The following is a 26,717-nucleotide window of genomic DNA, read 5'->3' as shown; positions in this document are numbered from 1 at the left end:
ACTTGACATGTAAGGGATTGCATGCTGTGGTTTTTGGTTATAAAATGCTAGATAAAGTATTCTAAGATGATAAGTGATTATATTTGTTGAGGGGCATTTATGACACTTTATTACGCTCTGTAAAGCTTTAAATTGGTGTATTTGTACTCAATTTATTGGTATTTTAATGTGTTTTCTAGTGTTTTTGCATTTTCAGGAATCCTCCAGGTAAATCAGGTGAATTAGCATTATTTTGGTGCTAATTTGGTGTCAGGAAGGTGTTGGAATAAAGCTAGTGGAAGACCAGCTCAAATCAAGAAGGAGAAAAGAAGAAGTCAGTTTTTGGGTCAGAGAGCCCGCGCACCCGCGCTGATGAAGCGTGCGGTCGCGCCCAAACATCAGAAACCCAACGCGCCCGTGCTGATGAAGTGCACCGCTGCGCCGTGTCGGGATAGAAGAATCCTGATTCTACTTGGATTTTGAGAGAGAGACTTCTATTTTGCATGGGGCTGCTCTATAAATAATTTTAAAGCTCGTTTTTTAGGGGATATCAAGCTAGAGACATATCAGAGCTAATGAGAAGACGGCAAGAGACCTATAGCACAATTCAATAAAGGCGAAAATGATCTAGTTTATTTTTGTGAATCTTTGTTTTGAGTTGTAATCTTGGATGCTTGTTTCTTGTTTTGTTGAACCTATACAGTTGTGTTAACTTTGTTTTATTATTCATTATAAAGATTATGTTTATTATACCATGCTTTCATCGAAACCCACGTTGATGATGAGTCTAATTATGGGCTAATCATTATCGTGGGGTTCTAGAGGATTTATTTATGGATTTCTTTAGTTGATTTGTTTCGATGCCTTTGTGTGTGGTGATTATATGATAACCTAGTATTGGTTGGGCTTATTCGTCTTATGAGCGTCGCGAACTTATAAGATAGTGTGTTAATCTTTAATGAAGAGAAAGTGAATTTAAGGATTTAGAACTTGCCATGCTAGCATAGGTTCATCTATTTGTTATGCATGATTCGTGGGTAATTTTAACCATCTTACTTGCCCTATGTAATCAAGATAGATAACTTGTGCTTAAACCGTCATGTTGTCAAATTCTATAGACATATAGGGTCTCAATATAATTGGTGTCTATTCAACTTCTATCTTTTTTGTGGATGTCTGGTAGTATGGTATTCATGCAACGAAAGTTGGCGTTTATCAGTTTCGTGTTATCTGATTAGTGTCATCACCATTACATGCTAAGGTTAAGTAACAAAAAGGCTATTGAATGAAGTATTTAATGAAGTTAGAATCCCATGTTTGTCATATATATTAATTCAATCAATCTTATTCCCTTAGTTATAATTGTTAGTTTAATTCTTAGTTATAAATAATCTCAATATGTTATCATCTTAGCATTGGATAATAACCATATCATCGGTGTATAAGTGCATAAATTAATTAGTTAACCAAGCCAGTCTCTGTGGGAACGAACTAGAAATAATTCTATATTACTTGCGAAGGCGTATACTTGCATGTATTATTAGCGTGTGTTTAGCGACTAACAAGTTTTTTGCGCCGCTGTCGAGGACTACAATGTTAAATTTTTGTTTATGTGTTTGTCATCAGTGATCGTTAAAGTTCATTGACTCGGACATTGTTACTTATCTATTTCCTTGTCTTATTTCAGGTACTCTAGCGAGCTTGTATGCATACACGTTCGCGGTGTCGTAAGAGAACTCTGGATAAAGCCGGGGAAGAAGTTTTGGTGGTTCGAAGGGAAGTTTTTGAAGAAGAAGAGAAGTTTTAAGAAGAAGAGAAAGTCGAGGAACTAGTTTTAGTAGTAATGGGAGATCAAGCAGAAAATCCTAAGGCCTTGATGGACTATTCTTGTCCTAAGATCAATGACATTCAGTTGAGCATCATCAGACCAGCCATCTCAATTAACGCTTTTGAGAGCAAGTCAAGCACGATTCAGATAATACAAAACTCAGTTCAGTTTGGGGGTTCTCCTACTGAAGACCCCAACATGCATATCAGGAATTTCATCGAGATTTGCGACACTTTCAAGTTCAATGGTGTGACTGAAGATGCTATTAAGCTACGACTCTTCCCATTCTCTCTAAGGGATAAAGCGAAGTGCTGGTTAGATTCTCTACCACCAGGGTTTATCACCACATGGGAGGATCTTGCTCAAAAGTTTCTCACTAAATTCTTCCCTATGGCGAAGACTGCTACAATCAGGAATGCTCTTACTCAATTTGCTCAACAAACTGGAGAATCTCTATATAAGGCTTGGGATCGATATAAGGAGATGCTAAGGAAGTGCCCATACCATGGCATGCCTAATTGGATGATTATAAACTATTTCTACAATAGATTGGGTGCTACTTCTAGACCCATGCTCAATGCAGCATCAGGAGGAGCCTTGTGGGCTAAGAGCTACAATGAAGATTATGAATTTATTGAACTGATGGCTGCTAATGAATACCAGAATCCTTCCCAGAGACTGACTCAGGGAAAAGTAGCAGGAATTCTGGAGTTGGATGCAGCAACTGCTATAGCTGCCCAACTTAAGGCTTTGACGATGAAGGTGGACACTTTGGCTAATTATGGGGTTAATCAAATCGCTAGTGTCTGTGAGCTTTGTGCTGGTGCCCATGAGACTGATCGGTGTGCTATTTCTAGTGAATCACCCCAGTTCGTGAGCAATTTTCAGAGATCGCAGCAACATGTGCTAGCTACCTATCATCCTAACAACTGCAATCTCCCTAATTTAGCTGGAGCAACGCTCAGAACGCGGTTCAACAGCCTTATCAACAGTATCCAGCTAAGCAGTACAACCCCCCTGGTTTTCAGTATTCACAATATGCACCAACACAGCAACTTCAGCTGCAACAAGCTAATGAAAAATCTGAATTAGAGGAGTTGAAGCTTATGTGCAAGAGTCAAGTCATTTCTATCAAGACCTTGGAAAATCAAATTAGGCAAATTGCCAATGCCTTGCTAAATCGTCATCCTAGTACACTACCTAGTGACATTGAAGTTCTAGGAAAGAGGGAAGCTAATGAGCAGGTAAAGGCAATCATTTTGAGGTCTGAAAAGGTTGCGAATCCCAAACAAACTCAAGTGTCGACTGAAGAAGCTGGGGATGATAAAAAAGTAGAGCAGTAGGAAGTAGAAGTGGAACCAAAAAAGACTACTGTGGAGCATACTCCTCCTGAGGGTAATACAGGGGGGAAACAGATCTATCCTCCACCGCCTTTTCCTAAGCGGCTGCAGAAGAAAAGCTGCACAAGAAATTTGAGAAGTTTCTGGAGGTGTTCAAGAAACTTTATATCAACATACCTTTCGCTCATGCTCTTGAGCAGATGCCTAGTTACGCAAAGTTTATAAAAGGTATTCTCTCTCGGAAAGTGAAGCTAGATGATTTAGAGACTGTCACTCTCACGGAGGAATGCAGTGTTGTGCTGTAACAGAAGTTGCCTCCGAAGCTTAAAGATCCGGGAAGCTTCACTATTCCATGTACTATTGGAAAAGTGTTTTTTTCCAGATGCTTATGTGACTTGGGAGCTAGCATCAATCAGATGCCTTTGTCAATCTTCAAGTAGTTGGACTTACCTGATCCAAAACCGACTTATATGACTTTGCATTTGGCCGACCGTTCTATTACATACCCACGAAGTATTGTGGAGGATGTCTTGGTCAAGGTTGATAAACTCATCTTCCCTGCTGATTTCATAATTCTTGATTTCGAGGAGGATAAGAAGATTCCCATAATCTTTGGAAGACCTTTCTTGGCAACTGGATGAACCTTGATAGATGTGCAGAAGGGTGAGCTTATAATGTGAGTGCTGGATTAGGATATAACTTTTAATGTGTTCAATGCTATGAAATTACCTATAAAAAATGAGGAGTGCTTAAAGGTGGAGTTGGTCAATTCTGCGATGACTTCAGAACTTGATCAATTGCTGAGGTCTGATGCCTTAGCGAAGGCCTTATTGCAGAATTCAAATAGTGAAGATGACGAAGGTCAAGAGAAATTAAAATAACTGAATGCTTCTCTCTGGAAGAGGAAGATTGATATGCCTTTTGAATCTCTTGGAATGGAGGAATTGAACAAAGCTCCTAAATGCCTCAAGCCATCTATTGAGGAAGCTCCCACTCTCGAGCTTAAGCCTTCACCTGAGCATTTGAGGTATGCTTTTTTAGGTGATGCATCTACTCTTCCTATGATTATTGCATCTGACCTTTCAGGTAGTGACGAGGAGAAGCTTCTGAGGATTCTGAGAGAATTCAAATCGGCAATTGGGTGGACTATAGCAGATATCAAGGGAATCATCCCTTCTTATTGCATGCATAAAATTCTGCTAGAGGAAGGTAGCAAGCCTACGGTCGAGCAACAAAGAAGACTTAATCCAATTATGAAGGAAGTAGTGAAGAAGGAAATTATTAAGTGGCTAGATGCAGGGATCATCTATCCTATTTCTGACAGTTCATGGGTAAGCCCAGTTTAATGTGTGCCAAAGAAAGGTGGAATTACTATGGTAGAAAATGAGAAGAATGAGCTTATTACTACATGAACAGTCACGGGATGGAGAGTTTGTATGGACTATTGGAAGCTGAATAAGGCCACTAGGAAGGATCACTTCCCTTTACCCTTCATTGACCAGATGCTTGACAGATTGGCTGGTCATGAGTACTACTGTCTTCTGGATGGCTATTCGGGTTACAATCAGATTTGTATCGCTCCAGAAGATCATGAGAAGACTACTTTCACTTGTTCATTTGGTATTTTCGCCTTTAGACGAGTTTCTTTTGGTCTGTGTGGTGCACCAGCCATATTTCAGGGATATATGATGGCCATCTATTCTGATATAATTGGCCAGAATGTGGAGGTGTTCATGGATGACTTCTCTCTATTTGGCGATTTTTTTGATGAATGCTTGCAAAATCTTGGACACGTTCTCAAAAGGTGTGTTGAGACCAATCTGGTTCTCAATTGGGTGAAATGTCACTTAATGGTGCGACGGGGCATTATTCTTAGGCACAAGGTTTCGAGTAAGGTTCTTGAGGTGGACATAGCCAAAGTGGGGGTCATTGAGAATCTTCCTCCACCTATTTCTGTTATGGGAATTCACAGTTTTCTTGGTCATGCGGGTTTTTATAGGCATTTCATCAAGGACTTTTCTAAGATTTTGAAGCCATTGTGCAGTTTGCTAAAGAAAGATGTTCCTTTTAAGTTCGATGATGAGTGCCTTGCACCTTTTGAGGCATTGAAGAAGAGTTTAATCACGGCACCCATCATAACTGCACTTGATTGGAATGAACCTTTTGAGATGATGTGCGATGCAAGTGACTATGCAGTTGGAGCAGTTCTTGGGCAGAGGAAGAACAACATATTTCATGTGGTCTGCTATACTAGCAAGACCCTAAATGGTGCTCAACTGAATTTTACTACTACGGAGAAAGAACTTTTGGCTATTGTCTATGGTTTTGAGAAATTTCGATCTTATCTACTTGGGACTAAGGTGACAGTTTTCACTGATCATGCTACAATTTGTTATCTCGTCTCAAAGAAGGACTCGAAGCCTAGATTGATTAGATGGGTTCTTTTGCTTCAAGAATTTGAACTAGAGATCAAGGACTGAAAATCAAGTCGCTTATCATCTCTCGCGTTTAGAGAACCCTAATGCTACTTCATTGGATAAGACATTGATAAATGACTCTTTTTCCCGACGAGCAGCTGTTTGGAGTGTAAGAAGAAGAACCGTGGTTTGCAGACATTGTGAACTACCTTGTGAGTAATATCATGCATCCCGACTTATCATATGCTCAAAGGAAGAAGTTTCTACATGAAGTGAAGTGGTATATGTGGGATGAGTCATTTCTTTTTTGGCAAGGAGCTGACCAAATCATAAGGAGATGTATTCCTTATAGCGAAATGGGGGGGATCTTGCGAGATTGCTACTCAACGGCTTATGGAGGATATTATGGTGGAGAAAATACAACAGCTCGTATTCTTCAAGTAGGTTTCCTTTGGCCGACCTTGTTTAAATATGCTCACCAGTTCATTTTGAAATGTGATCGATGTCAACGTGTTGATAATATGTCTAAGATGGATGAGATGCCTCTTAATGTGCTTCTCGAGGTTGAGGTCTTCGATGTTTGGGGAATTGACTTCATGGGGCCATTTCTCTCATCTTGTAATAATCAGTACATCTTGTTGGCGGTTGATTATATGTCAAAATTGGTTAAAGTTAAGGCGTTACCAACGAATGATGCGAAAGTGGTGCTTAATTTTCTTCACAAGAAGATATTCACAAGCTTTGGAACTCCAAGAGTCATAATCAGTGATGAGGGGTCACATTTTTGCAATCGTAAATTCACTGCTATGATGCAAAGGTATAATGTGAATCAACGGATTGCTACGGCTTATCATCGTCAGACAAATGGTCAAGCTGAGGTGTCTAAAAGAGAGATCAAGCGCATTTTAGAGAAAGTTGTGTGTCCATCGAGGAAATATTGGTCTTTGAAGCTTGACGAAGCTGTTTGGGCGTATAGAACAGCATATAAGACTCCATTGGGAATGTCGTCGTTTCAGTTGGTTTATGGTAAGAGGTGTCATTTGCCTGTGGAGCTCGAGCATAAGGCGTATTGGGCTTTGAAGAAATTGTATCTTGACTTGAATGCGGCTGGAAAGAAGAGGATGCTTCAATTGAATGAACTAGACGGGTTTCGACTTCAAGCTTATGAGAACAACAAATGTACAAGGAGAAAGTCAAGAGGTGGCACGATAGGGGTCTAGTGCTCAAATCATTTATGTCGGTGCAACAAGTTCTTTTGTTCAACTCTCGTCTCCGTCTTTTTCCTGGAAAGTTGAAGTCAAGGTGGTCAAGGCCCTTCATAATCAAAACTGTGTTTCCGAATAGAGGGTGGAAATTTTTGAAAGTGATCGGGGCTAGGCATTCAAGGTCAATGGTCATAGGTTGAAGCATTACTATAGTGATACGGAAAACAGCGAGGTGGTTAGTGCCGTTTTATTGTCCATTTGAGCTCAAGGTTCTACGTCTAGCTAGCGACGTAAAAGAAGCGCTTTTTGGGAGGCAACCCAAGTTTGTTGTACATTAGTAGGTAGAGGAAGCAAGAAGAAAGGAGAAAAATACAAAAAAATCAGAAAAATAAAAAAATTCTGGGTCAACTTTAGTAGCCAAGCGCGCCCGCGCTGATTTAGGGCGCGACCGCGCTGTTTTTCCAGAAGGTAAGCGCGCCCGCGCTAATCTAACACGCGGCCGTGCCGATTTTCCAGAAAGTGAGCGCGTCCGCGCCGGGGTCCCGACTTTGAAAAAATAAAAACAGCAGTTTGAAGAGTTAAAAATGGGATTTTTGCTACAAAATCAATTTCAAACCAAATTTTACTCTTCCACATCCCAAATTTCCCTCTCCAAATCAAATCCATTATTCTCACAATTCCTATAATCAATTCCCACTTTTATTCCATATCTAATTCTAGCATTTTATAACCAAAAACCACAGCATGCAATCCCTTACATGTCAAGTATCAAGGCACAAAATCAACAAGTATGGTCTCTACTTTGAAAATCACTTTTGAGTCGACATGCAAGTATTATATCCAACAAGTGCTTAAATCAACATGCAAGCACTAAAATCAACATGCAAGTACTAAACTTAAGATATCTTGAAGGAGAAATAGCATGCAAGGGTTTAGACTTAACAAAACAACATTTATAAAGAGCAAGACTTCAAAAATCAACATGCAAAAAAACTTCTCAAAATCAACACTTTACATCTGGCTCTTAAGAAATTATTGCCAAATGTTTATGAACAATGAGTATGACTTGGTAAAATAGAAGTGTAACACCTCCCCAAGATCATATCTTGTTCATTCTATAAGCCACCATGGTTGCAACCTTAAGTTCATAAGAGCCAAGTTCTCAACCTCGGCTTCTTCAACATGCAAGCATAAAACTCACCTCAAAATGATGCTACTCCACTAAACGATGAAGTTCTTGGCTTGACTAATTTGAAAAATGAAAGAAGATGAAGAAAATGGCAAGAATGGGGTGGGGATGGGCTTCGGCTGAGAGGGAGTAAAGAGAGGATAGGGTGTTTGAATGGGTGTGTTGATGAAAATGAGGGCACTCACTTGGTTTTTGTCTCTTTAATTTGACTAGAAAAGTAGTGGAATGAGGAATGTACAATAATTTCCTTCTTTCTAACAGTGACAAAAATGCATGCAAGGTTAACGAGGTAATCTTGCAAGTTAGTGGGGTTGGAATGAACAATACTAGCCTTGGACTCTCTTATAAGCTTAAATGCATGCAAGGTTATACTAGTAATTTAATAATTAATAATAGTATGATTAAAAACAATGAATTTTTGTAAATAAAATATAGCTTCATAAATCACAAAATTAATACCATAAATACTATAAAATTTTAGAAGTTTTATAAAAGTGTTTTCAAAAATTTTGAACAAGAATATATTCTAAAAGAATTTTTCTAAGGTCAATACTCTATTAAACAAACCATAATAAATATTCTAAGCCACATAAGAAAATGTAAATAATTTGATTCTAAGCCGAATAATAATCTATCACTTAATCGCAACTACAACAACTCAAATATTATTTACTCGCGTAACGAAATTAGCTTGCGTACGCTAAATTATACGCTTAAATAACCTAGCGATATTCGGAATGCCATACAATGAAGAATATATATGAACACATTGGATTCACATAAAAATTTTATAGCACAAAACAGATTATCATATTACATTCATATCAAATATTTACAGGCATTACAAATTATACCAATATAAGGCGGAAAGTGACTTTTATAGGGTGAAGACTGACTCTATTATGGTGAAAAGTGACTTACATGGTTGATTACAACCAAAATATGGCCCAAAATTGAATTATATAAAAGTGGTACCAAGAGGTGGTAAAAGAATATCAAATTGGATGTATATGATGTTAAAAAGTTATTTGTGTAATATACGGTACCAAGTGACTCTTATAGAGAAAAAATGACTCTAACATGGTGAAAAATGAGTTACATGGTTGATTGCAGCCAAAATGTGACCCAAAATAAACTAGTGTAAAAGTGGTGCCAAGAGGTGGGTTAAAGATGTAAAATTGCATGTATATGATATTAAAATGTCAATTATACCAATATGGTGAAAAGTGACTTACATGGTTGATTAGAGCCAAGATGGGCCCAAAATTGAATTGTATGAAAATGGTACCAAAAGGTGGTAAAAAGATGTCAAATTGGACGTATATGATGTTAACATGTTACTTATACCAATATATGGTGGCAAGTGACTCTTATTGGGTTCAAATTGACTCTAATATGGTGAAAAATGACTTACATGGTTGATTATAGCCAAAATATGACCCAAAATTAACTCGTATGAAAGTGGTACAAAGAACTGGTAAAAGGATGTCACATTGGATGTATATCATATTTATTTATTATTTGTACTAATATATGGTGGCAAGTGACTCTTATAGGGTGCCAAATCACACTAATATGGTGTAAAGTGACCTAAAAGGTTGATTAGAGCGAAAATGTGGCCCAAAATTGACTCGTATGAAAGTGGTACCAATAGGTGGTAAAAGGATGTCAAATTGGATATATAAGATATTTACATGTTAATTATACCAATATATGGTGGCGAATCTTATAGGGTGCGAAGTCACTCTAATATGGTGTAAAGTGACTTAGAAGGTTGATTAGAGCCAAAATATGACCCAAAATTGAATCGTATAAAAGTGGTACCAAGAGGTGGTAAAAGGATGTCAAGTTGGATGTATATGATGTTTCCATGTTAAATGTACAAATATATGGTGGTAACCGACTCTTATATTGTGCAAAATCACTATAGTATGGTGTAAAATGACTTATAAGGTTGGTTAAAGCCAAAATGTTTCCCAAATTGACTCATTTTGGAAGTGATACCAAGACGTCGTAAAACGATGTCAAATTGGATATATATGATGTTCACATGTTTATCGTACCAATATATGGTGGAAAGTGATTCTTATAAGGTACAAAATCACTCAAATATGGTGTAAAGTGACTTACATGGTTGATTAGAGCAAAAATGTGTCCTAAAATTTACTAATTTCAAAGTGAAAACAAACGGTGGTAAAAGGATGTCAAATTGGATGTATATGATGTTCACATATAAATTGTACTAATATATGGTGGAATGTGACTCTTATAGGTTACAAAGTGAATCTAATATGGTGAAAAATGACTCACATGGTTTATTAGAGCCAAAATGTGGCCCAAAGTGGACTCGTATAAAAGTGGTACCAAGAGGTGGTAAAAGGATGTCAAATTGGATGTATATGATGTTAACATATTAATTGTATACTATATGGTGCCAAGTAACTCTAACAGGGTGCAAAGTGATTCTAATATGGTGAAAAATGACTTACATGTTTGACTACATCCAAAACATTACCCAAAATTGACTCATATAAAATTGGTATCAAGAGGTGGGTAAAGGATGTCAAATTGAATGTATATGATGTTAACATGTCAATTGCACCAATATATGGTGGCAAGTGACTCTTATAGGGTGAAAAGTAACTCAAATATGGTAAAAAGTGACTTACATGGTTGATTAGAGCCATTATATGGCCCAAAATTGAATTGTATAAAAGTGGTACCAAGATGTGGTAAACGAATGTCAAATTGGATGTATATGATGTTAACAAGTTTTTTGTGTAATATATGGTACCAAGTGACTCTTATAGAGAAAAGGGACTCTAACATGGTGAAAAGTGACTTACATGGTTCATTGCAGCCAAAATGTGACCCAAAATAAACTAGTATAAAAGTGGTACCAACAGTTGGGTAAAGGATGTCAAATTGCATGTATATGAATTAATATGTCAATTATACCAATATCTAGTGGCAAGTGACTCTTATAGGGTGAAAACTGACTTTAATATGGTGAAAAGTGACTTACACGGTTGATTAGAGCCAAAATGGGCCCAAAATTGAATTATATGAAAATGGTACGAAAAGGTGGTAAAATAATGTCAAATTGCATTTATATGAAGTTAACATGTTAATTGTACCAATAGATGGTGGAAAGTGACTCTTATAGGGTGCAAAGTGACTCTAATATAGTGAAACTTGACTTACATGGTTGATTATAGCCAAAATGTGGCCCAAAATTAACTCATATAAAAGTGGTACAAAGAGGTGGTAAAAGGATGTCACATTGGATATATATGATATTTATATATTAATTGTACTAATATATGGTGGCAAGTGACAATTATAGGGTGCTAAATCACTCTAATATAATGTAAAGTCACATAAAAGCTTGATTAGAGCCAAAATGTGGCCCAAAATTGACTCTTATAAAAGTGGTACCAATATGTGGTAAAAGGATGACAAATTGGATGTATAAGATGTTTACATGTTAATTATACCAATATATGGTGGCGACTCTTATAGGGTGCAAAATCACTCTAATATGGTGTAAAGTGACTTACAAGGTTGATTAGAGCCAAAATGTGGCCCAAAATTGAATCGTATAAAAGTTGTACCAAGAGGTGGTAAAGGCTATCAAATTGGATATATATGATTTTTACATGTTAGTTGTACCAATATATGGTGGCAAGTGACTCTTATAGGTTACAGAGTGACTCTAATATGGTGAAAAATGGCTCACATGGTTTATTAGAGCCAAAATGTGGCCCAAAGTTGACTCGTATAAAAGTTGTAATAACCCCAATTTTTAGAAATTTTGAAACCCTTATGAATAGTGATTTTGCAGATTATGCTGAATGAGAAAACTTTTCATGCCACACTATGTAGGGGTTCTGTTATTAATCTTCTGGGATATTATTAGTACTCTATGTGGTATATAAGTGTATGTAAAGATCGTCAGAATCCAATTCCGAACACTTTGATTTTTCCCGGAAATCCACTAGATACGGAAAGAATTGAGTATAAGGTAACAGGATAAAAAGGATTTAAATTAAAGGATTATAAGAGAGGATCATAAAAGGAATATAATGTATTGAGAAAGGTTAAGGAAACCCAAGTAATAAGATCCCGGGTATGATCCCTCAAACGATAAACGAAAACGAAAGTTAAGCGAACCGTATAACAGATCAGCGGTCATTAGGCAAACAATTAGAAGCTAATCAAAGAGATTAGTGGGGATGATGTTATCCAACCAATAGAAAGAGGACAAAGGAGGGATGATGACATCACAAAGTGATGCAAGCATGACATAAGAAGGAAGGAAATGTGGTGGAATATTAACCACACAAAACCAAGGTTAATTTGGTAATTAACCTAAAACAAATCAAATAAGCAACCAACCAAAACAAATCAAAACAAAAACACAAAACATTTCATCTTCTCCAAGCTTTACTCTCGGCTTTTTACTATTTCAAAGAAAAGAATTTTCAAAATCCAAGTTCAAGGCTTCCTAATTTGGTAAGATAATTCCCTAGTATTCCTTATGCATAGTTATGGCTATTCTATGAGTTTAAGCCTCCAAATCATTCACAATCTTCTTCAAGAAATCAATGAAGAAGACAATGAATAGTGACTTCAAGAATTTTAACTTGATTTTCTTGTTTTTCCTTTAAGATCCAAGCATCCCTCAGACTTCTCAAGGCTTCTTAAGGCTTCCTAGCTACTCCCACCACTTGAAGGAAGGTATATCATCTCCAAACCCTAGCTTTACTTTGTTAAATAGGATGATTTTAGTTGTTATGGTGATATAGTAGCTTAATGCTTGTTGGTTTAGAATTTGGGTTGGAGTGGTAGTGAAATGGATGGTGAATCTTGTTGTTTTGGTTAAAAGAACTTAGGTATAGTTAAATTCAAGCTTAAGCATAAGTATAAATGTTAATATTGAATTGATTGGGGCTGTTATGATGTGGTATGGATGGAGTTTAGATTGGGATGTGATTGTGGCTTGATTATGGGTTGAATTGGAAGGGTATAAAATTGGGAAATCGCGTAAACATAGCCATCGTAATGTCCGATTTACTTTAGGCTATTTTTGTTCTTAACATTAGGACCTGAGAACCCCCTGCTAGATTATGACCATTGCCATGTTTAGATAGTTCATGTTACGGGCTTCGTTTTGATATGTAGTTCGTTTAATTCCGATGTACGGTTTAGGAGAAACAACCGTTTTAAGTAACGGCGTTTCGCGAACGAAACTTTTCCCCTCGCCTTTCTTTGAAACATAGGTTAAAGACCAAAAAGGGTTAATTAATGTATGAAACAATTATGGTAAGAGTGTTAGGCAGTTGGTAACACACTCGCGAAGGAATTGCCTTAAAACTCATAATGGTTAAATTATTAAAAATGGTGGAGCCGAGGGTACTCGAGTGACTTAAGAGAATCAGAAAGCGCAAAACAAGCGTTAGAGTCTAAGTTAGTTAAAGTATAGATTTACAAGTGACTTTGGTTTAATTCCAACTTACTTGTTGTTTATAGGTTACCAGACTCGTCCCGAGCCTTTTATCACCCCCAGTCGCTCAGGCAAGTTTTCTATCCGTTATACTGTTGTTGTGATATATACACTTGTATATGCATTATCTTGTAATAGATGCATGATGGTTATATTAGCAAATTCTGGCGATATATTGTAGCATGTGATATGGTACATATGCATCCCTGTTTCGTATTCTTGCCATATATATCTGTTGGTTCAATTGATAATACATATGCTAGAGAATAGCGGTAATTTGCATATACCCTTAGTATAGGGACCCAAAGGTGAAAACATTTTCTAAAACCGGGAGTCGAGGATCCCGAGTAGATTTTATATATATATATATATATTTTTATATATATATGGTTATAGTTTTCAAAACTATTAATCGAATAAGGTTTATTCGATAACTTTATTTTATTAATGAATATTATCTTGAATATTCATTCGAGGACTTATGACTCCTTTATATTATTTATTGAATATTACTTGGATATTCATTTAAGGATGTATGACTCCTTTATTTTATTTAATGAATTGTATTTATAATATTCATTTGAGGTATTATGACTCCGCTTATTATTTAATAATATTCTTTAATTTATTAAAGAATAATGTTTCGATAATCAAACTTATTTTCGATTATTCAAATAAAGATAGTACTTTTGTATAAGTATATCTTTGATTATTTAATTTTCATTCAAGTAAGAGTTTTAAAACTTCTACTTCATTTATTTTTATAAAGATTATTCTTTATGGAAATATTATTTAAATAATAATATTCAGTTATTTCTTTTATATTGAGACTGATTTACTTCATTAAATCAACATCATTCCAAACACTCTTTAAAGTGTTTTCAAGTCTTTAAAATGATTTTCAAAAGTTAGAGCGGATCCCAAAACTCATTTTAATATTTAAGATCTTCCTTTTAAAAAGGGGATTTAAATACTCGCTCAAAACCAGAGGGATCCGGCTCAGTGGTGTGTTGTATATTCGCAACAAGGTTGCTGTCTTGAAAAAAGAGTTTTTGATTATTTACCCAATATTCGGGAAGTAAAATTCTTGGAACAAGTTAATCCATTAACATGCATCGCTTGGGAAATATCGGTGAGTTTTCCTTTCCAACTAGATACGACTTCTTGGTGGAGCCGTATCAACAAGTTTCTACTTGGGGAAAGTGGGGACGAGCCTTACGTTTCAGAGTCATGGATTTCATCTGAACTAGTAGTGGCGTAAGTGGCCGAATAGCGCCGGCCCAGCCTTATTATTATATTGGCCCAAATGGCCTGGAAGTTCCGCTAAGGCGGTCCATTCCTTAGGAGTTCAGTGTTCGGTTGACAAGTAAATCCGACAGGTTCTCCTCTACATGTAGAAAATGGTGGGGTTGTACTACTACAACTGATCATCGTAAGTGGTCTTCCTGGCGCGGTAAACTCCCGTAATGAGTTCATCATCTAGTTGGATAATTCTGCAACACTACCCGTAGCATTTCGATCGAAAGGCTACTAATGGGTTGTTGCCGAAGCATTGACAGGGTGAAATAGTTTTATTGGTGTATCCATTGAATGAAGTATCTCGTAACTTCATTTCTTTTCAAAATATTTCAAAGATCAAATATTTTCAAGTTTTATTATGGTCTCATCTATGGGATGACCTCGTGAATCTTATTATACTTTGAACAGTAGTAGTTCAAGTAGATTTCTAAAAATGGTATAAGTATAGTGAAGTAATTGGTAACTTCATCTTCTTTTAAAACTTATATCCAGTAAGTAATTACCTTACACATGATAAATGATTCTAGTAAGTATCCATTTAGATACTTGTATTATTGTTATCACTATATATTATCTTGCGAGCTGTAAGGCTCACTCTTGCTTTATTTCTTCATCACACAACAACAGTTAGGAAAGATGGCCAGACTCCAGAAGTCCCAGCGCAAGCGCGTGGGAAGTGTCCCGCGTCTTCCCGTTGATGTTGTAGCTGCTATAGCTGCAGAGGTAGATCTATTGGTAGATCAGGCATTCTACTTTTGAGAATAAATTATGTATAATTATAACTTGTGGCGAATAATGGCAATTAACTGTAAATTTATCAAGTAATCATTTTGGGTTGTAATAACTTTTAATTGTGGATTCAAGGACTTGTACTTATTTCAATTTCATCTCTGAGACTATAACGGGTGGTGGTGTGTGTTAGTATGGGGTCACAGCTTGAGGTTATTTATTATTAATTAAGTGAAGTGATATTGTGGAAAGAAAGACCGTGACGACCCGGATCCCTGACCCCGGATCTGGGGGTGTTATAGAAATGGTATCAGAGTTAAGCGTTATAAACCTCAGAGATGATGTGACGTTAAGATAATAAGTTCACTAAGATAATAAGAACTCTTTCCAAGTTCATAGTCGGGCTACCTAACGTAGTACTGACAGTTAAAACCCTTATGGGAACCCTTATAAATGTTGCGATAGAAGCGTAGTTCGTTATCGTATATGGTAGCGGGACACCGAACCCTGAGGTTGAGGAGCAACAACGCGATGATGTTTTATTACTTATTGGAGATCAGATTATGGATCCGATAGAGCGTCCTAACGCAGGACCGGATGATGTTGATATTGAGGATGTAACGGTTGAGGATGTTTTCCTAGAAGGGACAGTTGCTGAGGAGGATCCCATGGAGGATCCTGACAAGAATGAATAAAGGACCATTGAGGAATTGATGACCATGGTTAGGGAAACTACCAGAGGAAGGATTGGCCGGTCACTACTGGAGGTTCGTTCAAGTTTGTAAAGATAGTAGCCCCCTTTAACGCGGCTTACTCATAAGACTGAGAAGTTCGAATAGACAGAGAAATGTGAGAATAACTTTTAAGAACTGAAGCAAAGGTTGGTGACGTTACCTATGTTGGCGTTACCGGATGGAAAATGAGATTTTGTGAAGTGTAGTGACACTTCGCATAAGGAATTAGGGTGCTTCTTATAGAGCACAACAAGGTAATCGCGTACGTGTTAAGACAATTAAGGGAATATAAAATTTGATATCCCCACCCATGAGCTTGGGATCGTGGCAATAGTTTTGCCCTAAATATTGGAGGCACTACTTGTATGGAGAGAAGTGCGAGATTCACAAACCATAGGAGCTCTAGTACATTTTTACGTAGAAAGAGCTCAACATACGCCAGAGGAGGCGGTTAGAGCTAATCAAGAATTATGATTGGGAGATTCTGTATCATTCAGGGAAAGCCAATATGGTGGCTGATGCCCTTAGTAAAAAGGAGAGACTCAAGATGATAATGTCTTTTGGAGAGTTTATAAGAGATTTTGAGAAAATGGAAATAGAAGTGAAGGTAACCGGAGCCGGTACCAAAAAGATGTTTGAGATTGCAATACAGTCCGAATTATCGGAAGAGAACATATTGTGCCAGAAAAAGTGATGAATGAAGGCAGAGAGCCAACAATTAGATAAAAGATTAATACCGAGAAAGATGATAAGGGAATAATGAGGCATTCTTATAGAAATTGGGTTCCAAATGTTCAAGAGCCTAAAGATGAAATCTTAGATGAAAGCTAGTTTGAGGAATAAGAGTTAGAGCAAACCCTGAACGTGATAGTCAGGGAGGTCGCCATCAAGATAGAAGGAACCCATAACATGATAAAGTGGAAAATGAGGATTTAAATTATGTAAGATGAACCCAATTATGGGGAGTAGGAAGAAATATTTAGACTGAGGAAACAGAAGTTGAGTAAGGAAAGGAGACCCGAGACGGTACTCCTATACGAAAATTTATGGACCTTTCTAGACAGAACTTAGACTATTATCCCCAACCACCCTGAGGAAACAATGCGGTGAGAAATTCTTTCAGGACCTTTAAGTCGCTAAGCTCTCAGAGTTCCAAGGAACAAGTTGACCCAGTCGAGGCAAGAGCCTGGCTAAAGGAAATAGAGGGATCATTTGAGATTCTAAATGATTGACGAACCACAAAAGACTGTTTTTGTCACTTACCCTCCTAAGAGAGAGACCACCCACTGGTGAAAGGCCAAGGAAGGCACAGAGCAAGAGATTATAATAAACTGATTAAAGTTCAGCCAATTATTTTTGGGAAAGTAATTCCCAAGGTTATGGAGAGAGTGTAAAAGCTTTAGAGCCAGAACAAAGGCGGCCGAGTATGATGAAATATGAAGCTAAGTGGTAAAAGTTGTCAAGATTCGTTCTAAGGACATGAATCCAGAATGACGGGATGTTTGAAATCAATGCTTATGTTGTGTTGGTTCATGAAATAATGATAAGAGAAAAAAAAGGAACTGAAGTGGAAAGGAATATAAAGGCAATAGAGTTTGAGGAATGATAAAGGAATTGGGTATGAGAAAACCCTAAAGACTCGTAGCAATAGAAATAGAAAAGTATGTAATCGTCAGGATGAGGGTGATTCACCATGAGTTAAAATTGATGGTTGAAGGCATAAGAGATACATATATTTTATCCCCTGTAAGTTAGGAGGATTCGAGGAAACCTTGAGATAGTTCGAAGGATAAATAATGAGACGCGGATAGACTGAGGAGACAAGGAAGTAAGAAATTAGGAAAATTGGATGAAGGAAGTGACCTTCAAGAATGTGAAGTGTAAGATCGGTGGCTCGATACCCAGAAAGGGAGACGCCAGATATGAAAGATATCCCAACATTGAGGTGACTGTTGAGATAAATAACAAAAGTAAATAAGGAATTATTAAGAAGAGGTTCACGTTGAACACGACCAATATCTTCCAGAACATCCTTGTTATCGTTACCAAATTAGGTAAGAAAAGCGGATAACCGTTGTTATCTTTTGGAGGCCATATTGATTGACCTCATTTTGAATACAGATGTTATTATGAAACTAGGCATATACTATCGAGGTGGGAATGATTGAATAAGACACCCTTATCAGGGATATATGACTTGATTTATCCATGGAAGGATGTATGTACTTTTTTAAAGGTGGAATTAAGGATAGAACATCAGTAACTTAAAATGAATCCTAGGGGAATGCATAAAGGTTGGCATTTCACCCTTAATAGGGACATCATGAGTTTTGACAGTATGAATTGGAAAGGATTAAGGTAATAACGACCTTTAAGGATCAGTGGAGAAATTTTTCAAAAGTATATAGACTATGATTCTGGTATTAATAAATGGTATCTTGATATGCCCTGTGCCTAGGGTGTACCTGATAAAGGATTTAAGGATAACCTTAAGAGTTTTATAAGGAGAAAGGTAATATTCAAAATTCTCAAGAATAGAAATGTTGATAAAGGAAATATGACGTAATTATAATGATGCCAAGTGGGGCACGTGTTAAACCACGAGAAGGTATGGATCGAACCAGTAATGGTCGAAATTGTTCAGGGCAATTAGTACTTAAGATAAAAGATGTTCTAATTATGATTGAGAGTCAGTCATGACAATGATTAACCTCTAAAGACTGAGGCAATAACTTATGGAAAAAATGGTGATTTTTTTTACTCATCAGATTTTAAGGAAAACATCTTCTCATAAGCTGTGATTGAAATAAGGTAGAGAATTTATTTGGAGGTGGTTAAAATGACATTGACTGTAAGGAAATTTTACTATCAGGAAAGGCCAAAGAGGTGGCCGACACTTTAAAGATAAGAGGATAATTATAGGCGCTTGTTCCAAAGGAATACAGTGATGATGGTTAAAGCTATGAAGGTTGTATTATGGTTTGGAAGATTGACATTCCTTCCGATGACTGTGCAATACCCAACCGTAATAGTAGTTAGTAAAGGTTTAATTCGTGTAATCGCCATGAGCGGGCTATCTATCTTAGAAGGTCCTATCTTGAGAATAATCCAGGACCATGTTTCAAAAAGGACTAAACGAACCTTTGAGTTAAGTCTTCTATTGAAGGCATATGATTAAGAATGGTATTAACCTGCTATCGTTGCTTTGATTGAAACCCTTCTGCAATTTTATCTGCTTCATGTCATGAATGTACATCAGGATCTGGAGTGTTCTTCATGAATTATGATTGGTGGTTATGTTAACTTCTTAGAAGTATTCTATACGACATGTATGGACTCCGTATGGTTAGATATTAAGATTTCATGGAAAGTGAATGATGACAGTAGGTCAGTGGTGGACCATAGTAAGGCAGCAATGATTCTGCGAGTAATGAGCTGATTACAACCAAGAGAGTTGTATTGGAATGGATGTTGAGATTAAGTACCACTAATCGGGTCGTGGTAGTGTATAAATTATCATTGATAGACTAATTAAGTAGAGTATCTACCTATTGAATAATTATTCCTTCTTATCAATAGAGGGTCGTATTACTATACGAGGAAGGTTGCGATGCAAGCATAGAATTCTAGTAACGATGATGTCTAGAATGAGATTCCAGATTCGATTTTCGATGTCGAGGGAGTTTCAAAGGTGATTGAGTATAAGCTCGAGGAAGAGCATGGGTCCGTAAAATGATGGGTGGAATAATAAATATTTAGGCATGTGAAATACGATGCTAAAATACTTTATGTTGATATAAATACACATATGTTTTGTTCTCCTATGACAAACCTCTATAGTTCAGAGGTAGGTTCCAAGCCAGATATTTTGTGGTAGTATATTTTTTTTCATATATACAATTCTCTTCAATTCGTTCTTTTCTCTTCTTTTCATTTCATATAAACTGAGAAGAACAACCCTTCCAGAAGGGGAGGTATTGCCGAATGACTATCTATCTGTGTGATAGAAGCCGAGTAGGATACCGGCTATTGTTAAATTGCTTGTCAAGTACTAAAGGCTGGCCACCTTCTGTACTAACTATGCGATATAACAAGTGTTCATGATCATAGTGATCTCTCAATAAGTTCTTTTACTTCTATATGATTAATCAAACCTTGGAAAATGGAAACAGCTGAAAAAGGAGTAATAAAGTTGTGGTAGTATTCAGAATGGAAACACATTCATGATACTAAGGTTGACGTGGTTATTAAAAGGTTATAGAACGCTAACGAGCAGAAGTATAACCAGTATAATATTAGGAACGGAAGGTAGTAGCGATTACAAACTGGAAAAGAATGGGTATTAAGACGCCAGGTGGCAATGGGTATTAAGACGCCAAAGCTATAGTGCTAGAAGCTGTGATAAAATTTCCATGCAATAGACTTGAAAGAATTTGGAATGATCACTTAACGCGGATTAAGTTATCTTACGACAATAGATCATATGTCATTATCGAGATGTCGCCTTATGAGATCCTTGAGGGAAGGCAATGTCGATCTCCCTTATGTTAGGATGAAGTTGTAGAGCGCAAGATGCTCGGACCAGCAGTGGTCCAAAGGACCAAGGATTTAATAGATTTAATCAGAGGACGGCTGGTAGTAGCCCAAGATGGATATAAGAAGTATGTTGATTTGACACGAAAGGATAAAGAATAGGAAGTAGGGGACCTAGTGTTGTTAAAGGTATTCCCTTGGAAACCCTTGGAAAGGATTGATGAGATTCGGAAAGAAAGGAAAGCTAAGTCCACAATTTGTCGGACCCTTGGATATATTAAGAAGTATTGGGAAGTTAGCATATGAGCTAGCCTTACCCCAGAACATGTAGCAATTCGTAATGTGTTCCGCGTATCAATGTTAAGGAAGTATAATTCGGATGCCAGATAAATAGGAGCATATGAGCACATAGGCAGGCAACCAGACATAACCTATAGGGAGCAACCAGAAAGGGTTATAGATCGAAAAGGAACAAGTGCTTAGGAGAAGGGTTATCAAACTAGGCAGAGTGTGGTGGTAGGACCACAATGTGGGAAAATTTACTCGAGAGTTAGAAAGTGCAATGCTAAGAGAGTATCCCTATTCATTTTCTATCTGATTCCGGGACAGAATCCTTTTAAGGAGGGGAGACTGTAATAACCCCAATTTTTGGAAATTTTGAAACCCTTATGAATAGTGATTTTGCAGATTATGCTGAATGAGAAAACTTTTCATGCCACACTATGTAGGGGTTCTGTTATTGATCTTCTGGGATATTATTAGTACTCTATGTGGTATATAAGTGTATGTAAAGATCGTCAGAATCCAATTCCGAACACTTTGATTTTTCCCGGAAATCCACTAGATACGGAAAGAATTGAGTATAAGGTAACAGGATAAAAAGGATTTAAACTAAAGGATTATAAGAGAGGATCATAAAAGGAATATAATGTATTGAGAAAGGTTAAGGAAACCCAAGTAATAAGATCCCGGGTATGATCCCTCAAACGATAAACGAAAACGAAAGTTAAGCGAACCGTATAATAGATCAGCGGTCATTAGGCAAACAATTAGAAGCTAATCAAAGAGATTAGTGGGGATGATGTTATCCAACCAATAGAAAGAGGACAAAGGAGGGATGATGACATCACAAAGTGATGCAAGCATGACATAAGAAGGAAGGAAATGTGGTGGAATATTAACCACACAAAACCAAGGTTAATTTGGTAATTAACCTAAAACAAATCAAATAAGCAACCAACCAAAACAAATCAAAACAAAAACACAAAACATTTCATCTTCTCCAAGCTTTACTCTCGGCTTTTTACTATTTCAAAGAAAAGAATTTTCAAAATCCAAGTTCAAGGCTTCCTAATTTGGTAAGATAATTCCCTAGTATTCCTTATGCATAGTTATGGCTATTCTATGAGTTTAAGCCTCCAAATCATTCACAATCTTCTTCAAGAAATCAATGAAGAAGACAATGAATAGTGACTTCAAGAATTTTAACTTGATTTTCTTGTTTTTCCTTTAAGATCCAAGCATCCCTAAGACTTCTCAAGGCTTCTTAAGGCTTCCTAGCTACTCCCACCACTTGAAGGAAGGTATATCATCTCCAAACCCTAGCTTTACTTTGTTAAATAGGATGATTTTAGTTGTTATGGTGATATAGTAGCTTAATGCTTGTTGGTTTAGAATTTGGGTTGGAGTGGTAGTGAAATGGATGGTGAATCTTGTTGTTTTGGTTAAAAGAACTTAGGTATAGTTAAATTCAAGCTTAAGCATAAGTATAAATGTTAATATTGAATTGATTGGGGCTGTTATGATGTGGTATGGATGGAGTTTAGATTGGGATGTGATTGTGGCTTGATTATGGGTTGAATTGGAAGGGTATAAAATTGGGAAATCGCGTAAACATAGCCGTCGTAATGTCCGATTTACTTTAGGCTATTTTTGTTCTTAACATTAGGACCCGAGAACCCCCTGCTAGATTATGACCATTGCCATGTTTAGATAGTTCATGTTACGGGCTTCGTTTTGATATGTAGTTCGTTTAATTCCGATGTACGGTTTAGGAGAAACGACCGTTTTAAGTAACGGCGTTTCGCGAACGAAACTTTTCCCCTCGCCTTACTTTGAAACATAGGTTAAAGACCAAAAAGGGTTAATTAATGTATGAAACAATTATGGTAAGAGTGTTAGGCAGTTGGTAACACACTCGCGAAGGAATTGCCTTAAAACTCATAATGGTTAAATTATTAAAAATGGTGGAGCCGAGGGTACTCGAGTGACTTAAGAGAATCAGAAAGCGCAAAACAAGCGTTAGAGTCTAAGTTAGTTAAAGTATAGATTTACAAGTGACTTTAGTTTAATTCCAACTTACTTGTTGTTTATAGGTTACCAGACTCGTCCCGAGCCTTTTATCACCCCCAGTCGCTCAGGCAAGTTTTCTATCCGTTATACTGTTGTTGTGATGTATACACTTGTATATGCATTATCTTGTAATAGATGCATGATGGTTATATTAGCAAATTCTGGCGATATATTGTAGCATGTGATATGGTACATATGCATGCCTGTTTCGTATTCTTGCCATATATATCTGTTGGTTCAGTTGATAATACATATGCTAGAGAATAGCGGTAATTAGCATATACCCTTAGTATAGGGACCCAAAGGTGAAAACATTTTCTAAAACCGGGAGTCGAGGATCCCGAGTAGATTTTATATATATATATATATATTTATATATATATATGGTTATAGTTTTCAAAACTATTAATCGAATAAGGTTTATTCGATAACTTTATTTTATTAATGAATATTATCTTGAATATTAATTCGAGGACTTATGACTCCTTTATATTATTTATTGAATATTACTTGGATATTCATTTAAGGATGTATGACTCCTTTATTTTATTTAATGAATGTTATTTATAATATTCATTCGAGTTATTATGATTCCGCTTATTATTTAATAATATTCTTTAATTTATTAAAGAATAATATTTCGATAATCAAACTTATTTTTGATTATTCAAATAAAGATAGTACTTTTGTATAAGTATATCTTTGATTATTTAATTTTCATTCAAGTAAGAGTTTTAAAACTTCTACTTCATTTATTTTTATAAAGATTATTCTTTATGGAAATATTATTTAAATAATAATATTCAGTTATTTCTTTTATATTGAGACTGATTTACTTCATTAAATCAGCATCATTCCAAACACTCTTTAAAGTGTTTTCAAGTCTTTAAAATGATTTTCAAAAGTTAGAGCGGATCCCAAAACTCATTTTAATATTTAAGATCTTCCTTTTAAAAAGGGGATTTAAATACTCTCTCAAAACCAGAGGGATCCGGCTCGGTGGTGTGTTTTATATTCGCAACAAGGTTGCTGTCTTGATAAAAGAGTTTTTGATTACTTACCCAATATTCGGGAAGTAAAATTCTTGGAACAAGTTAATCCATTAACAGACATAGCCTGGGAAATATCAGTGAGTTTTCCTTTCCAACTAGATACGACTTCTTGGTGGAGCCGTATCAACAAGTTTCTACTTGGGAAAAGTGGGGACGAGCCTTACGTTTCAGAGTCATGGATTTCATCTGAACTAGGAGTGGCATAAGTGGCCGAGTAGCCCCGGCCTAGCCTTATTATTATATTGGCCCAAATGGCCTGGAAGTTCCGCTAAAGCGGTCCATTCCTTAGGAGTTCAGTGTTCGGTTGACAAGTAAATCCGACAGGTTCTCCTCTACATGTAGAAAATGGTGGGGTTGTACTACTACGACTGATCATCGTAAGTGGTCTTCCTGGCGTGGCAAACTCCCGTAATGAGTTCATCATCCAGTTGGATAATTCTGCAACACTACCCGTAGCATTTCGATCGAAAGGCTACTAATGGGTGGTTGCCGAAGCATTGACAGGGTCAAATAGTTTTATTGGTGTATCCATTAAATGAAGTATCTCGTAACTTCATTTCTTTTCAAAATATTTCAAAGATCAAATATTTTCAAGTTTTATTGTGGTCCCATATCTTATTATACTTTGAACAGTAGTAGTTCAAGTAGATTTATGAAAATGGTATAAGTATAGTGAAGTAATTGGTAACTTCATCTTCTTTTAAAACTTATATCCAGTAAGTAATTACCTTACACATGATAAAGGATTCTAGTAAGTATCCATTTAGATACTTGTATTATTGTTATCACTATATATTATCTTGCGAGCTGTAAGGCTCACTCTTGCTTTATTTCTTCATCACACAACAACAGTTAGGAAAGATGGCCAGACTCCAGCAGACCCAGCGCAAGCGCGTGGGAAGCGTCCCGCGTCTTCCCGTTGATGTTGTAGCTGCTATAGCTGCAGAGGTAGATCTATTGGTAGATCAGGCATTCTACTTTTGAGAATCAATTATGTATAATTATAACTTGTGGCAAATAATAGCAATTAACTGTAAATTTATCAAGTAATCATTTTGGGTTGTAATAACTTTTAATTGTGGATTCAAGGACTTGTACTTATTTCAATTTCATCTCTGAGACTATAACGGGTGGTGGTGTGTGTTAGTGTGGGGTCACAGCTTGAGGTTATTTATTATTAATTAAGTGAAGTGATATTGTGGAAAGAAAGACCGTGACGACCCGGATCCCTGACCCCGGATCTGGAGGTGTTACAAAAGTGGTACCAAGAGGTGGTAAAAGGATGTCAATGTAACATCCCCAAATCCGGGGTCGGGGATCTGGGTTGTCACGAGTTCTATTTCTCTTAACAACACTTAATTTAAATAAACAACCAATTACTGCGTACTGTGACCCCATAATATACACACACACACCACAAGTTATAGTCTCATAGATGAATACCAAAATAACACAAGTCATTTTATTCCACAATTAAAAGTCATTACACCTTATAAGGGTTTCTAAATAAATTTACATTTTCTGTTCCACTATTACAATTCATAATATACATAAGTCTGATTCATTAACAGTTGAAAACCTAGCCTATTGGTAGTTCCTACCTCAGCTACAGCGGTATCAACGCCTACAGGAAACTGCGGAACGTTTCCTATCCGCTTGCGAATTGGGAGCTTGGTCCTGTTCATCTTGTTTATCTGCTGTTGTGTGATGAAAGCAGAAAGCAAGGGTGAACAACAAGCCCACCGAAATAATATGTATAGTAATTAACAATATATGAGCATTCTCATAGTACTCATGAAAGTCTTGGTCAAACAGAAATGAACCAAGTTTGATATCTTAATACAACGAAGTCGTAAAATATTCAGTATATATATACATATATGCTTCTCAAAATATTTGAAATCCTCTGACATGTATAATATACACAGAGTTCCAGTTTATAACTGTATAAAAATATCGTTGCAAGGTGATCTCATATATCTAACCTTGTCTCAACGTTCTGAAAATCTTTGTCGTGCATAAGATAATCATTAACTAGATATAAGTCTAAAAGATGAAGTTACAAGACATTCTAGTATACTTATATCTTTTCCGAATACTACTTAAACTACCACCATTCAAGGTATAAATAGTTCATCCCATAGATGAAACTACAAGAAAAAACTTGTATATAATCAATCTTTGAAATATCATCAAAATGAAATGAAGTTACGAGATACTTAATTTGATGAAAACATCATTTTAAAAGCTCGACCTTGCCAACACTCAACAATCGCCCAACTGTAGCCTTTCTATCGAAGTGCTCTGGGTAGTGTTGCAGAAATATCCAACTGGATGATGAACTCATTACGGGAGTTTGCCGCGCCAGGAAGACCACTCATGATGATCAGTCGCATTAGTGCAACCCCACAATTTTCTACATGTAGAGGATAACAGTCGGATTTACTTGTTGACCGAACGCTGGACTCCTAAGAAATGGACCGTCTTAGCGGAACTTCCGGGCCATTTGGGCAAATACATAAGGCTGGGCTGGCGCCACTTGACCACTTACGCC

At 36.7% G+C, this 26,717-nt stretch overlaps 1 non-coding gene across 1 annotated transcript; it reads right to left on the bottom strand.

Annotated features, from left to right (window-relative positions):
* Positions 1–2,212: 2,212 nt before the first annotated feature.
* Positions 2,213–2,319, bottom strand: LOC141688625 (small nucleolar RNA R71). Its single transcript, XR_012562058.1, has one exon. It is a non-coding gene; the product is annotated as a small nucleolar RNA R71 (small nucleolar RNA).
* Between the last annotated feature and the right edge of the window lie 24,398 nt (positions 2,320–26,717).

This window comes from Apium graveolens, chromosome 9, assembly GCF_009905375.1.
Source record: "Apium graveolens cultivar Ventura chromosome 9, ASM990537v1, whole genome shotgun sequence".
NCBI lineage: Eukaryota > Viridiplantae > Streptophyta > Magnoliopsida > Apiales > Apiaceae > Apium > Apium graveolens.
This window is presented reverse-complemented; position numbering and strand designations above follow the sequence as displayed.